We start from the raw sequence: 16,415 nt of genomic DNA, 5'->3' as shown, positions 1-16,415 counted from the left end.
TGCTATGTTGTTAGCACGATAGTAGCTTCTGGGATGTTAACACAGATTTCATCTAAGCCTCCCATGAGCTTAAAAACGTCAGAAGACACAAGTACAGGAGAAGAACAGCACATAAAAGCTGTTAATAAGTGTAAAATATGTGACATATTCTGATGGTAAGGGGAAACAGAGAAAAGAATTGCTAAGATTCTATGAGCTTGGTCTTAAAAAGGTTTGAAGGGATGAACAAAGTGCCTGGGGAATTAAATCAATTTCTTTAATCTAGATCTTCAATTACTTCCCATATAAAGTGGAGCGGGGCTGTACTGGGAAGGTAGGTAGGCGTCAAAGTCTTCATTCAGGCTGTGGCCTTCGCCACATTCTTAACTGCTCAAAAATCCCTTTTCTTTTGTATAGAGTGGAAATAGCGTACAGTTCTAATTTAAGGGACTTCTCTGTGGTTCAAATGAGGTGATGGATATGGAATGTCCTTATAAACAGATAATTGTTTTACAAATCTGCATTGCTGTTATTATTATGGGACTCTGATACTAATAATAACAATTACAAAGCTACTGTTACTCCAGGGCCTCATCCTTGCTGTGGCTCATTTTTTCATCTAATCTTTTATTACTGACTTGCAATATTTTCTTTTTAAACATCTTTTATCTTTGTGATTTAACATTATGTTTCTTCTACTAAATTGTGTGTCTGGGGTATGTGTATGTATTAAGTTAGGGTTCTTCAGAGAAACAGAATCAATAAGATAAACATACCTATATTTCCTATGTATGTGTATATATACGCACCCATATGTATACATATGCATATATGTATAAGTGTGTGTGTGTGTATAGATAGATAGATAGACAGATAGATATAAAATACATACATAAAAGAGAAAGAGAGAGATTTATTGTGAGGATTTGGCTTACGCAATGATGGGGGCTGGAATGTTAACCTGACCTGCGGGCTGTCACGGGATACCCAGGAAACCCAGTGCTGTAAATCAGTTTGAGTCCAAAGACCAGTAGTGTAACTCCGAGTCCAGGGGCAAGAGAGAATGAGAGCTGATGTTCTACTGGAATCAGTGAGGCAGGACAAAAAGAATGAATTCCCTCCTCTTCTGCCTTTTGGTCCATTCAGGCCTTAAGGGATGGGACGAAGCCCACCCACACTGGGAGCACAATTTACTTTCTTGAGTATACGTATTCAAATGCTAATCTCTCCTGGAATCAGCTTTCAGGCACTTAGTTTCATCTGGGCATCCAATGGCCCAATCAAGCTGACTCTGAAAATCAACCATCACAGTTCACTATAAAACAGCTTTTCTTCACTGAAAATAATAATTAAAATTTTAGTCCAGTAGCTGCTTATTTACTACAGACTACTGTTAATAGATGTCGAAACTAACAAATCAGAGTGGTGACCCTGGATCTAAGTTCTGCAAGGGGTTCAGGCTCCTGTGCCTTCACTGGGTCCTGACTAGCCCCTGGATAGTAACTGAAGAAAGAACCCTGTTGAGGGCAGCAGAAGATGGCCTTCCCTCGCGGGCACACTTTGTGTCACGTCCCTTCCCTAACCCACTTTCCTCCACCTACCGTTATCTTAAGTTCCTTTACAAGTCTATACAGACTGCTCTTTATTTAACCTAGAATCACTTTATCTAAAATGTTTGGGCATGATACCATGACAGCATGAAATGAAGTTTACTTAATTCCCAGTTCTTGCTGAAGGTGTAGTTTATGGGTATGTGATATATAATTTAAGATAATTAGATAAACTATTTCTCACGTCCAAAACCCCAGGTAGCTATAAAAAGTAATGAAATTTTAAATAAAATATGATCTGCAAACTACAATCTGAATACAGTATCTCATAAATGCACTTTACTCAGAAGAAGTGATCCACCCATTTTTATTTCTTCCCTCTTAAAATGAAAAAAATGAGAGGAATTAAGTTCCTTAAAATTAATGAATCATTTTTGGAGACATAATTATTGAGGTTTTCTTGTACTGAGTAAATTTGTCCAACTTAAAAAAAAGGGGATATTTGTTTTCTATCAACAGTGTTTCAACTGATTAAGAAATGATAAATATTTTTAGTGAGTTAGTCAGATTAGTTGCAGCATGAAGGGATAATGAGGGAATTACCACTGCATGAAGAATTGTGACCTTTAGTTCAAGAAAAAATTGCATTTTCCTGGCAAAATTTTCCACCTATATTATTACCTCATATAACTTAGCTAGAAGAGCTTTCTGAAGCTCTGTGCTAAATGTATTTGCCATCTACACAACGTGGTCATGACAACGTAGTCTGACAGATGATGAATCTCTGTATAATGTCAGCTGGTTTTTAGGACAGAGATGTGAAAAAGAAACTGACAGTATGGGCCATCAATGAATCAATCAATCAATCAGTCCCTGAATTTCGCTTTTTAAATTTTTTTCTAGTCAAGGAGAAATAATAAAAACATACTTTGCTGTTTAAGTTGTCCCTTTTATTTATCAGTGTGTTTACTTAATTTTGTTGTGTGCATATATATTTCTGTGTGCCTGAATATTTGGGTGAAAAAGATTGCATTTTAGTAATAGCAGAACTAATGTATTAGTCCTTTGGTTATGATTGTCATCACATAATATAACTTGGTTTTGAATCCAGTAAATAAAACAATAAACATAATTGGCATAATTGATCTTTAAAGACTACGATAAGGAAATGATGGAGTCAAAAAGAGATCTTTCCTAAGACTGCACTTAATTGCACTGTTACATGGATTTCCCTGAACATAAAGTACCACAGAGAAAAAAATAGCTCTAACTAGAATTCTGTTAAAATTCAGGCAGAAATATACACTTTATTATATTCTAAAAGTCCCACGAGTCCACAGGTCTGGTCCGCATCTGCTCTGTCTTCATCACCATTGGTCCTTCTGAATTGAGTGCCGTGCCTGCCTAGAAATAGAACTTTAATAAACATTTCTTGAAAAGTGAATAAATATTTTAATTTGCTTTTGGCCCCCTAAACCAGATCAAATGGAGTAAGGAGAGAGTTTTTAAAGTATCAGGATATCTGACATATATTTACTCACAAGACAAGCAGGGTGTAAGCACTGGCATTGTGCTTAATCAGTATGTAACCACTAACAGTGTGTGGAAATACTGTGTTGCCATGGTCTAGATCCATCTGGTTAACATACCAAAGGATTCGTGGTTTTGTGTTCTCACTTACCTTTTTACACTCATGCCAGTAGGAAATGTCTTCTTGCCGCTTGAGAGACTCTGCTTAGCCTCATGTCACCTCCTATTCCTTGAAAACGCCCCTCTTTACAGTGAGTTATCAACTGAGGACACTCTTCTGGACTTTCTGTAGGGACAACAAATGAATATATTAAATTATTCTATGTTATATATTAATGGCACTAATATTAGTATAAATATTGATGATAACCACAATGAATTATATCACATATTACTTTAAAAGGATAATGTGAATAACTGATACACAATGCACACGATATAATTAAATGGTAGGATTTGTTGACTTACAACAAACAGACTGCCAGATATTTCTCCAGCAAAGATGGGTTTCTTTGGGATCAGCAGATAATTGCTACTCAGGGTTTACAGTCATGACGAGCCATGTGCAAATTTCCCCAAAGGAAGGAGACCCTTTTCTAGAGGGGAGAAGGAAGTTGGGAGGGCTGTGGTAAACAAGGAGTCCATGGCTTTTCGTTGGCCGAGTCCTTCTTCCCGTGAGCTCGGCTAGTTTCGGGGCATGACAACCCTCCCTTCTGGTTTTCCAACTCTATTCACTTGAGGTTCCTATTTATTAATTCTTTTTACATATTCCACCTAGCTTCAAATCAAAGTCCTTCCCACTGAGAAATTCAAACTTTCTCTCATCACCAAACCCCTCCGTGCAGGGTTGATTCCACAGGGAGGAACCACATTAGCTGCCAAAAAGCATACACACAACCTAGCTTTTTTAGTATGTTAGCATTTTTCCAATGACTTTCTCTTCATAAATTTCCCTTCTGAAGCCACATGTGAATTTTTAACAGTACAGTTTTGAAAATATTATCCCTTTCTTTGTTGTTTAACCCATGCACCCCAAAACATAGAGGGGTACACTACTACAGGCACCTTAAGTAAACCTTGTAATCACCTCGCTACTCTGCTTCCTTCTAGCTTTGGTCTACATGCAGGAGGCAAACCTGCGATTTTGCGCAATCAGGTTAGGACTGTGGAGGTATTGGCTCCGGGCTCCTTCTGTTAGAAAGCAAGATTAACGTGGGACAAAGATTCAGATTCTCAGGGAAAACCGATTTGCTCCAAAACATACTGCAAAGAAAGATCTGAGTTCATGTAGTTACAAAAAAAAAAAAAAAAAAAAAAAAAAAAAAAAAAAAAAAAAAAAAAAAAAAATTGCCAACCCTCTAGCTTATTTACTTAAAGCACGATTTTATTTTCACTTGTACAAATGTTGTCACAAGTAAGAGTAAAAGGTGAGAGAGAAAGCAGCTGTCAGCGGATGTCACACGGAGGGTGATACACATTGGAATGGAGTCAGTGTTGATGAGCCCCTCCCTAAAAAAAGCAATCCCTATAATCATGGAAGACGGAATTCTTGATTTTTTTCCCTCTATTTCTTTTATTCTGCCAACTTTTGGATCTAATGAAAGAAAACAAACAATTGCAAACATTAACATATCCTGGTGACTCTCAATAAAATCTAAATAAATTAAATAATTAATTAAATTTAAGTTTAAATAAACAAACTCATAAAATCTAAAAATTGGAAAATGCCAGACATTTAGGCTAATTTGCTCTTCTTGGGCTACTGAATGGATAATAATTCCAAGAAGATATCATTGAATTATCAATTTGTTATTACTATTATTCTTGAATCGTCACTACTTCTCTTTCTCATAATGCTCTTATTAATAATATAATCAATAATTGTATCTGTCTTTAGGTTCTAAAAGAAAACCAAAGTGAGCTTTGGTATTGTAAGTGCTTGAAAGATTACAGTTTTCCACAATTTGTAAACATTGCCTTTTGAATTCTACATCTCTTTGATTTTCTCTTGCTCTCTCTTCCCTATGAAAAAGCCAGGTAATTTCCATATAGAAGTATCACTAATTTTACACAGAAATTGAGAAGGAAAAAAATTAACAACCTTTAAATTTCTAAACTTAAATTTCTTCTTCTTTTTCTTATGTGAAAACTTAAGAGATGCATGAAACATTAGAGATGTAGAAACATATTTCAGAAATAAAGTGAACAGATGGAGGAATTGCAAAAGAAAAAAAAGTTTAGGTTAAACTACACAAAAACATGGCAAAATATCCCTAGATATTAGAGTACCTGCCAAATCTTTAAAAATGTTTTCAGAAGTGCGTAACTGTCAATCAAATGTCTTTAATTTAAAAAACAAAGAGCAAATATTCAATAAGATGTAACCAATAACTGTGAAGAAACAATTCATCCAAAAAAAAAAAAAGCAAATCCCCACCAATTAAGCATGAAAATATTCATCTTCACCAACAGTCAAACAAATGCTTAAGGAATTACTTAATAACATTTGCATCCATCAAATTGGTAAAGATAAAAATAAAAAGACAAATAATGTTACTGAACCAGGTTCAATAGAATGAGCAAAATAAGTCACAAATAGTTACTACATAACTTCAAAGATCCTTCCCAGCAATGTTATTCTTTCATTCATTCAACAAATATTTATTAACTACTTACTGTGTGTCAAGGTGTCTCCTATGAGCTGAGCTACAGCAGGAAAGAACTAATACTGCAGTTTGAGAAGGGAGAAAACAGACAGTTACATGTCAGGGGAAGGCAGGTGCTAAGAAGACGAAGCAGACTTAGCGCACTGGAGGAAGAGGTGGTAAAAGTATCAGATCTTGTAGCCTCTGAAAAAGGCTTTTAATTTTCCTGTGGGTGAAAAGAGAAACCATTGATGGGTTTGAGCAGAGAGGTACCAAGGCATGACTTGAATTTGAGAAGGATTACTCTGGGTTCCTCATGAGAAATTTGTTGTAAGTTAGCAAAGATGGAAACTATGAATCCAATTAGGAAACTGTGCTTATCTTCTTCTGGGAATATAAGTACTTAAACCCCTTCCTGTGTGTTGAATGATGGCCCCAGTAGAGATGTGTGTCTCAGATTGTATCAGTATAACCTTATGTGGAAAAATAATCCTTGCAGATGTAATTAAGTTAAGGATTTTGACATGACATCATCCTGGGTTGCCCTAATGGACCCTAAAGCCAGTGACACATGTCCTCATCAAACCCACATGCAGAGAAGACCATGTGACCATGGAGGCAGACACCGGAGTTATGCAATCATAAGCCAAGGAATGTAGGCAGCCCCCAGAAGCTGGAAGGATCAAAGAACGATTCCTTAGAGCCCTTGGAAGGCCTGCCGACACTTTGATTTAGGACTGAGACCCACAAAAACACTATAGAAAGATCAAAAAAGAGTTCTGCTCAGCAAAGGAACAAATTACTGGGACATGCAATGACTTGGATAGATCACAAGGGCAATTTGTTGAGGAAAAAAGTCAATTTCAAAAGGTCACATACTATAGGATTCCACTTATGTAACATTTTTGAAATAGAAAAATTATAGATGAAAACAGATTAGTGGTTGCCGGGGTTAGGGATGAGAGGGGCAAAAGTGTGATGGATGTAACTATAAAGGGGTAGCAGGAGGGAGATATTTGTGGTCATACAGTAGTTTTGTATCTTGATTGCACTGATGGTTATACAAATTTACACATGTGACAAAATGGCACTGAACTATACACATATATTGAACCAATAGGAATTCCCTGATTTTGATATTGTATTGTAATTATGCATAATGTATGCCTTGGGGGAAATTGGCTGAAGGACGCCATTCACTACTATTTTTGCTGCTTCCTGAGAATCTCTAATCATTTTCCAATAAAATGTTTTAAATATCATTCTCAAGATGATGCCAACCTTTTTGGCTTATGTACCTCAAACTTTTTAAAAAAAATGTACCAATTAGGGACAATTGATACAGTATTTTGAAAAAAATTCCTAGAGAAATACTTGTATTCATGCACAAAGATGTAGCTAAAAGATGACTCATTACAGTTTCAGAAATATTAGAAACAATTTGACTGCAAAATAGAAAGTTACTTCAGTGGCATACTCTGCACTTTTTAAAATTCTACTGTAAAAGAAAAAGTTGGCTTGGTTACATATAAAAATGCAAATATATTACCTATCTGTGTTGGAACTGTTATGGTTTTAAATTTTTCATTTTGATACTTCTCTCATATTGTTCTATTTTTTTTTCATTATTTAACTAACATGAGATAAACATTAGTTTATTATAGAAAGGCATATATTAGTTCATTTTGCATAATTAAAAATCAGCCCTGACTCTCTCCTTTCTCACACTTTCTAAAAGGATGCCTAACGGTGTTCCCAGGAAGTGTTGTGGCCCTACACAAACGAGGAATGTATTCTCAGTTCTTATGAAGATTCTTCCCACAGAGACAGACTGCAGCATCAGGAAAACAAAGCACTGCATCTAACTAAATTTTTTAAAAAGTTGATAACCTCAAGCAGAACAGCCAGCCACTGGGCCAGCATCCCCAGCTTAAAGAAGACCGGTGCTGGTGTCCCACATCTGTGCCTGAGTTAACAGGTCAAAGTGAAAACTCTACTTTTGAGCAAGATCAAGAAACAGACCAATATCAAGCCAAGACAGGCCCTCCCAGAGGCCACCGATACCCTATCATATCTCAGATGACCCGAATAAAAGAGCGTGACATGACTCTCCGAGTTCATTTGCTTAGTCACAGTGATCAAGGGTATTCCTTAGGCGTAAGGAACTCGAGATTTACCATGATCTACTGTGTACCCATGATGCCTCCTCATATATAATTAGATATTATAAATGTTTTATAGCATCCATTACCGTTTGTGGGTTTAATCCTTTTGGTCAAGTTCACAGAACACTTGCTGGCATAGTTATTTTAGGTAACTGGACTAGGAGGGCACTCCTCGACTATTTGGTTTGAGATTCCAGCTTCCAAAGTCAAATGAAGTAGACAGGCAGTGATCTGACTCTCCCTGGATGACATACACAGAAATGACGTACGTCTTTAGTATCCTCACCACGTGCTGGAGTCTTAATGGGAAACGATAGGACTTGGGAAACAAAAACATCTTTTTCTTCTCTCTATTGTATAACAAACTCTTTTTCCTGAGGTTGCAGAGAATGTATGCATTTAACAATAAGCTAAGCTGTTTTCAGTGCTTCTTATCAGTCAGAATTAGGAAGAACACTACCAGTGAAATTGTGTCAAACTTATATTTCAAAGGCTTGAATATGACTTAAAAAAAAAAAGATGGAGTTCTTCATTTAAATCCAGAGACAATAGGATGAGAATTTGATTGTTTATGAATAATAATGAGTGGATTTAGAAGAGCAGAGTTCGTTGTGAGCAAGGTTAGTTTATACTTTAATCAGATGTTACTTCCCTTAAAAAAATCTTTCTACTTTAGAACATAGGGGGAAAAAGCAATTACAATTTTTAGATTAAAATTACTAGTTTCCTAATGTCAAAATGAAGATATATGAAGAAACATGCATATAAAGAGAATTCTGATCTTTGAATTTTCCATGAAATTACCTTAAGACATAAAAGAAAAGAAAGTGCATCTGCTGTATACAAAGCACTGATTCATAAACAATAATACCTTTTATTTCCAGGGTCTGAAATATATTTCACAGTGTGTTTTTCATGAACAGAAACCAAAGCATTAAAATAGCAAACAAACAAAACTCCACAGTGAATGCTGTATCAGTAAATTTAACGGTAGACTTGGGCTAAAACCAGGAAATGAGAAAAACCTATTAGCAAATAAACGTATTAATAAGAGCCCTGTTTTTTTAGTTCTTTTGCAATTAAGTGTTTTGCTCACTTAATGTGTATGTGTGAGATAAGATTTAAAATTGTATTTCTATGATAATATTAGCTTAATGAATGACCATTTTAAGATGTTAAAAATATAGACAGATCAAATATTATGAAGTTTTCAAGCCCTTGCAACAAATTTTTTCAATTATGTGAGCATTGAATAGAAAACACTCCCCACTAAGAAATTAAATGACTGTTTGCAAGTGTAAAATTTCAGGAGGCAAATGTAGTTTTAAAAAGACACCCTTGAGTCATGATATTTTTTTTCGTTCTTGACTAATTAAGAGTCAGGATGACCTTTTCAAAGGTGGTGACATTTCTAATGCTCAGAGATAGGCTGAATAAGCAGGATTTATCTAATGCAAAAACTTAGCACATCTGGCTGAAAGTCCTTACATTTACAATTTTTTTTTTGGAAGCAACCTGTCCCATGTAGCTATTCTGTCACTGAGGTAGCTAAGTGATGCTCTGATGTGGGAGCACAGAAAACCATAGGTGTCATGCATGTTCATGAATTGTGGGTTCAGTTTTGAGCTCATTCACAGCCATCCTATTTAACGGATGTACAATATTAACTCTAGGTAACAGCCATCGAGCCAGCCAAAGGAGAAGCCACTGGGATGGGTGAGAACAGGCCCTCTACTCCTCTGTTTACACTTGTCCAAGTGCCTAAAAGGACAGAGGGGACTTACCAAGCTGACAGGTAGACTTTCTGTTCTTTTATTAGAACTTAACAACTGAGAGAGAGCACAGAGGAGAAAGGATACACAGGGCAGATAACTCACATTTCCTCTGATCCAAAAGAGTTAGCGTATTTTCAAAAGACCTTTTGGTTGTGAATGGGACAAATTTTGAGCAGAAACAACATTTGCATACATTCAAAATATCTCCCCACAACCATTTAGTAATCACAAAGGGAAAAAGAGTAAACTTACAATGAAAAATCCTGGCAGACATGTAACTGAGTCATCACTCTAAGATTTACAGTAAGACATGTTGACATCATGCACCCTCTGGCATGATGAGCTAGCTAAGGATGGCCCACTGTGTCTGTGGCATCCTTCCCAATGATGGACAACCCCTACAGGGGAGACAGTATTCTACTTCTAGCCTCTTCGGGTTTTCCAGCTGAGCCTGGGATGGAAACTGACATAAGACAGATCAACAGGAGAAAAACATGCACATTGATATTAATGCACATATGACATGGTGCCCTCATAAGGAATGACAACCCAAAGAAATGGTGAGACCTACAGGTTGGACAAAGAGAGGCAATTGTGGAAAAGCAACTAAAACCTCTGTGGGGATAAGAATTATGTTAACAAGGTCTGCTTAGAAAATTCTTTTGGTTTCATGCTCTTGTCTTTGATGATAAGAATGTTTCTTTGCAGCTAGTACAAGAGGGGCATCATTTAAGTGAGAGCATTTATCTCTTGTATTCAGGAAGAAAAGGGGAGATTAGAATATCCTTGCATTTACTGTTTTTTTTGTTTTGTTTTGTTTTGTTTTGTTTTTTTGTTTTAAAGAGCCATTAGCTCAAAATAATGCTTTCGCCAAAGTGGGATATTTAGAAGTGGTGTATCCTGACACCCTTCACCATAGTACAGTCATGACAAAACATCAAAGAAACCCAAATACATGGATAATCTACATAATGAGTGACCAGTGCTTTCCAAAGTATCAGGGTCATGAAAGACGAAGAAAGACTAAAGAATTCTCATAGACTGGAGGAAATTAAGAAAATATGATAACTAAATGAATAAGGGGGTCCTGCAACAGAAAAATATACACATATATATAGATATGTTAGTGGAAAAATATATATGTTAATGGAAAAACTGGTGAAATCTGAATACATTTCATAGTTTATTTAAAATAGTATTTACACCAAAGAGAATTTTGGACTTTTGATAATTCTTCCATGGTTTTGTTAGATGTTAACCCAAAAACAAGCTGGAAGTTTCCTGGACCACTTTTACAACTCTTCTGCATATCTAAAATTATCTCAGAATAAAATCTAAGAGAAATAAAAGAAAAGGAAATTATACTTCAAAAATTTAACTGTAAAGATTATTCAAATCAAATCCCTGATGTAAAAATCTACATTGTATTGTTCATAGATGTGAGGTAAATATAAAGTAGAATAAGATCACAAATATGATATTCTTCATGTTCTGAAGCATGAGAATTTGTCATTTTTGGAGAAGTTTTCCATGTTTTCACTACATTATACTATAACTAAAATATGGAAAAAGGACTAACAGAGGATTCATTATGATTAAAAATAAAAGTAAATGGAATCACAAAAACTACTGAATATAATCAAAGACTGTGCAGGACTTAAATCTACTAATTAAAATGTGATTCAAAAATAAGAGAAAACAATAATTTTCACATTGCTTCAAGAGATACTAATGCTTGAAAGTAGAGGAACGGAATAGAATGAAAATATATATTATGCTATCTGTATGCCTGATGAAGACATTTTTATGTCACGAATAACAATGGTGATATTGTTCCAATGGAATAAAGTGGAAAAGCCATTGTTGGACTGTCAAGGATGAAAGACTATGGTACTAAGTACACTAAGTATAACTATTAATAATCAAGAGAGTGAAATCTAATGATACCCCACAAGCACTTGAGAAGATATTAAAAGATCTTTACCATAATGAAGTGAAAATGCACTGAACAATGTCATAGTATAAATAATTTTAATCAGTTGTCAAAGTAAAGTATTTCCATTCAGATTGTTATTCAAATCATTCTGTTCACATTGAAACTCAGGCTCAGGAAAGAAAAAGGCTAGAAAGAGAAAGATAAAAAAATCTATCAGACCTTGCAAGGATATTTACTTTTCCTTCAAAAAGACCATTTAGAAATGCCTGAAAATTAATAAATCTAGATTGCAGTGTTTAACTAATTGTGATTTTAAAGTCTACAAACTCAAACTTCTCTTGCATAAAAACGATTTTTTCTAAAAATTCATCCATTACAAAAAATTGTGTCTATTATATATCAGAATGTATATTACATATCAGAAATTGTTTTTGGCATACAGGTATATCAGTGAATAAATATATAAAACCAGAATCCCTCATGGAGCATATATTCTAGTCAAATAGTGAGGGCTTTTCAGTCACAAATAACTAAAAATTCAACCCAAGTTAGCTTAAGCTAAAAGAGTATTTGTTGAGCAAAATAACCCAAAAATTCAAGGGATAGAACAGGCATTATCCAAGTCTGGACTCCATATTTGAGTCCTGTGTTGCTTGTTTGACTCACTCTCAAGTATCACGTAGTGTTAAATGGCACACAAAGACCTCGGTCTCTACGCCATCTCAGATCTCCTGTGTAGTGATAAAAAGGGCAAGTCTTTTTCTGAGAACACAAATACAAAATGCAATTGAAAATTATTTGCTTTGATTAGATCACATGCCAATCCTTGAACTGATTACTTGGCCAAATGAATGTGAAGAATGAATTACCTTATGCCTGGATTTTGTGCTACTCCTAGGCGACAGGGATGAAGTCAGTTTGTAAGAACCACATGGACTAGGTTGTGATGGCAGCAAAAAGAATATTACTAGAGAAGGAAATTGTACTACAATTAGCAGATGAATATCTAACAACAATGTCTACTATATAAATCAATTATTTTCTCTAAAAATAGAAAAAGAAATTCATCAAATTCTTGTGATAATTGAAATGGTTATACTCATGCTCAACAATGCTCATGTATATTTGAAATTAAACTTTTTTCTTTCATGTACAAATTCAAGAAAATGAAATATTTGTAAAACTCAAGAATTCAATCATTTATTTATAAATACGCTTTCCTTCACTTTGAGGACTTACATAATTATTTAAAAAAATTCCTGGGCATATATGTGGAGAAAACTCTAATTCATAAAGATACATATGCCCAATCATAGCAGCCCTATTTACAAGAGCTAAGACATGAAAGCAACCTAAATGTCCATTGACAGATGAATGGATAAAGAAGATGTGGTATATTTATACAATGGAATACTACTCAGCCATAAAGAGAATGAAATAATGCCATTTGCAGTAACATAGATGGACTTCGAGATTACCATACTAAATGAAGTAAGTCAGACAGACAAATATCATATAATATCATTTATATGTGGAATCTAAAAAAATTATACAAATGAGCTTATTTACAAAACAGAAATTGACTCACTGACGTAGGAAACAAACTTATGGTTACCAAAGGGGAAAGAGGCTGAGGGATAAATTAGGAGCTTGGGATTAACAGATGCACACTACTATATATAAAACAGATAAACAACAAGGACCTACCATATGGCACAGGGAACTATATATTCAGTATCTTGTAATAACCTATAATGGAAAAGAATGTGAGAAAGAATATACTTAATATATATAATGTATATGTACTATATATAACTGAATCACTTTGATGTACATCTGAAACAAACATTGTAAATCAAGTGTATTTCAATTAAAAAAAACTGAAAAAATTTCCTAAAATGAACATTTTTCTTAATGAAAATGACTCAAGACTTAATGAGTTAAGTTTGGGAATGGACCTTGACGTAAGACTTTTCACAAAGGAATTTGGAAATATGTATTGACCAGAGATGCCTCAACTTCTGATGATGCTGGAAGTAGCCATGGTTTCAACCTCCTTCCAGTGTCCTCAGATCCAGTTTCAGAGATACCAGGTGCCCCTGGTGCATTCTCTACCTGATGTTCTGAGTATTAGTTCTGTCCAGGGTCTTCTTTCAGTTCTGAGGTTCATAGTGCTCTACTTTTTCCTTTTTTTTTTCCCCCCTTAACCCAAAAGTTGTAGCAGTTTCCTGTAGTCACCATCTGTGGGTGACCATCATCATCCCTTTCTACTCTTTCAACAGTCAACTCATGTATACTTAATTATCTATATTAATTCTCATCTACCTGAAAATCTTGGTAGTTACTTGTTACCTAAATGGTAAACTCCCCTGAAACAAAAGGAAGGATGAGTTCTAAATTCTGAGGTGAGGTGGTAGAAAAGCACTGGAGGACATTAGGGGCAGGAAACAGCCAACACAATATGCGGAGCACATGGGATCACTCCTGAGTCTGCAAATATTAATCTCTGTAATTAGGCCATCTATGCTTGCTAACTGGTGCCTACTTTTCCTACAAAAACTGGGAGAAAGGGCCTCTTTCTTCCATGATAACTACATTTCAAAGTGATATCACCCACGTCCTTGAGAAAGGCCTTCATACATTGTAAAATTTCAAAAGAGCAGAGAAAGGATTTGTAGTTACAAGTTTTCTAAAGTAAATGCTCTAAGGAAGGGGAGGTGCTGAGTCCTGGCAACAGAAGAAGCCTGTCTAAAGCTTAGTGAAGTTGAGGGGAACTTTAAGGCCAACATGGTCAAACAGCATGCACTGCTTGTGTTTCATTGCAAAAAATGGCTTCAAGTCTCCATCTCTCTCTTGAGTCATGTCTTCTGCCATGTGACTTTCAGCTTCTCCCATCAAGAAGTGAAGTCTTTTTTCCTAAATCTTTTTGAATGTTGGCTGGTCTTGAGTTGCTTTGGCCATCCACGTGGTAGAAGTGACTGGTTCCCAGGCTAGATCTCAAGAAACTTTGTATGCTTCTACTCACTCACTGAAGATCCTTGTTCTCCACCATGGGAACAAGCCCATGCTAACCCGCTGGAGGACAAGAGGCATATCAGTCGAGGCTGACCCACCCGCTGGCTGAAAACCATATTGGCAGACCTGCCCTGCTGACTCATAGACTTGTGAACAAAATAAAGCATATTATTGTTACCAAATGAAGTTGTGTTTGTTATTCAGCAGAGCCTAGCAGATACAATGCCCATGCTTCCTAATACTTCCCGAGAGCTTTAAAGAAGTGTGTATGCTGACTACTATGGAGAACAAAGGCAAGATGTTTCTAGAATAATTAATGCTTGAAAAAAATCATAATGAAAATCAATTATTTTGAATCCATAGATATACTGTTTTTCACTTGTCATTTAATAGCAAATAAGCACCTCTAGTAAATTTTTTCTATCTTACCAAAATATAGACTTATATTTAGAAGATACATTTTAGAATAACTGTTAACCCGGGAATGCCTAGAAAACAAAAAGTGATCCAATCAGAAAATATTTTAGAAAATGTCATTCCAAACTTAAGTAGATAGAACATTTATGTTTGTTTTATTAAGTTATTTTGTATAACTTTTTAATCTGAATATAAAATTGCACTTTGTATATGCTTAGCTTTCCAAAGCCTCCTATACACCCTTTTTTTCCAATCTAGAATCTAAAGAAAAATAAACTATTAAGATATAATCAACAGTCTTGGGTGCTCTAATTCTGTTGCTCTTTTTCTATGCCCATATTGAATGTATAAATAATGAAAGAAAATGTTTAATAGAAAATCTAAGAAAAAGAATTGCTAAAAACCGTCTTATTTCATAGGCATTAAGAAAAAACTAGACATACAATAATATATTCTTTAAGAAAAAAAGAGCAGTTAATTTTAAAGATTCACTTGACAGGAAGAAGAAAAATTTGGATTATGATCCAAGCTCTTCCCGTATATGAGTGACCTTGGGCTGTTTCCACTTTTTAGATCATCTCTTAAATCACTTTTAATTACAAATGTTATTATTCTCTGGGGGCTCAATATAACAATTCTAACAATTTCATATCCATATCCATTCATTTTGACTGGGCTATTCACTATTCTCTAATCACTTAATTGACTTTCATATGCTATTAAATAGAAGTAAAATAATGGTTTACTAAAACAATTGGTCACATGCACTTGTCTCTGTCTGGAGTTAGAATATGCAGAAACTGCTTTTTCCCATTCTCGACTTGCAGAAACTCAAGCTTGCTTTCAAGGGTGAAGAAATAGGAAAATGTGATTCTTTTGGAACAATGAAAACATGACATCAGAAATAGGAATATCACTTTAAGTGTGAAATTATTTTAAATAAAATGACATTAAAGTGGATTAGTTGAACTTAAATTTGGGGTCATTCATGTATTATGCCCTGCAAATCACCTTTTCTTTGCTAGTAAGAGAAGCTAGAGGCTACACAATTTTTTACCAGGGTCCTAAAACCCTTATTTTTCCTCCACCTTCTCCTCTGTCTCTTGATACTTAATTAGTTAAGAAACACTCGCAAGTGAGACTAAAAATTTGATCTTATGCTATCATAAGTGGCAGATTCCCCTTATTACATTTTCTTGCCATGCACTGTATATTAAAAAGAGCAGTTACTTGCTATTACATTATGTTGCTACTCATCTAAATATAAACTTTCATAAAAGTCAAAGACTGTGAAACACATGGTTAAGAGAAGCCATGAGGAATGACTGCTGTGGAGAATAACAATGGGTGAAGATTACCATTATTGTTACTTCTTTCAGATGTATTTACACTTCTGAAGACCT

This window comes from Camelus dromedarius, chromosome 28 (genome assembly GCF_036321535.1).
Source record: "Camelus dromedarius isolate mCamDro1 chromosome 28, mCamDro1.pat, whole genome shotgun sequence".
Lineage (NCBI taxonomy): Eukaryota > Metazoa > Chordata > Mammalia > Artiodactyla > Camelidae > Camelus > Camelus dromedarius.
The sequence above is the reverse complement of the archived record's forward strand: the minus strand, read 5'-3'. Positions refer to the sequence as shown.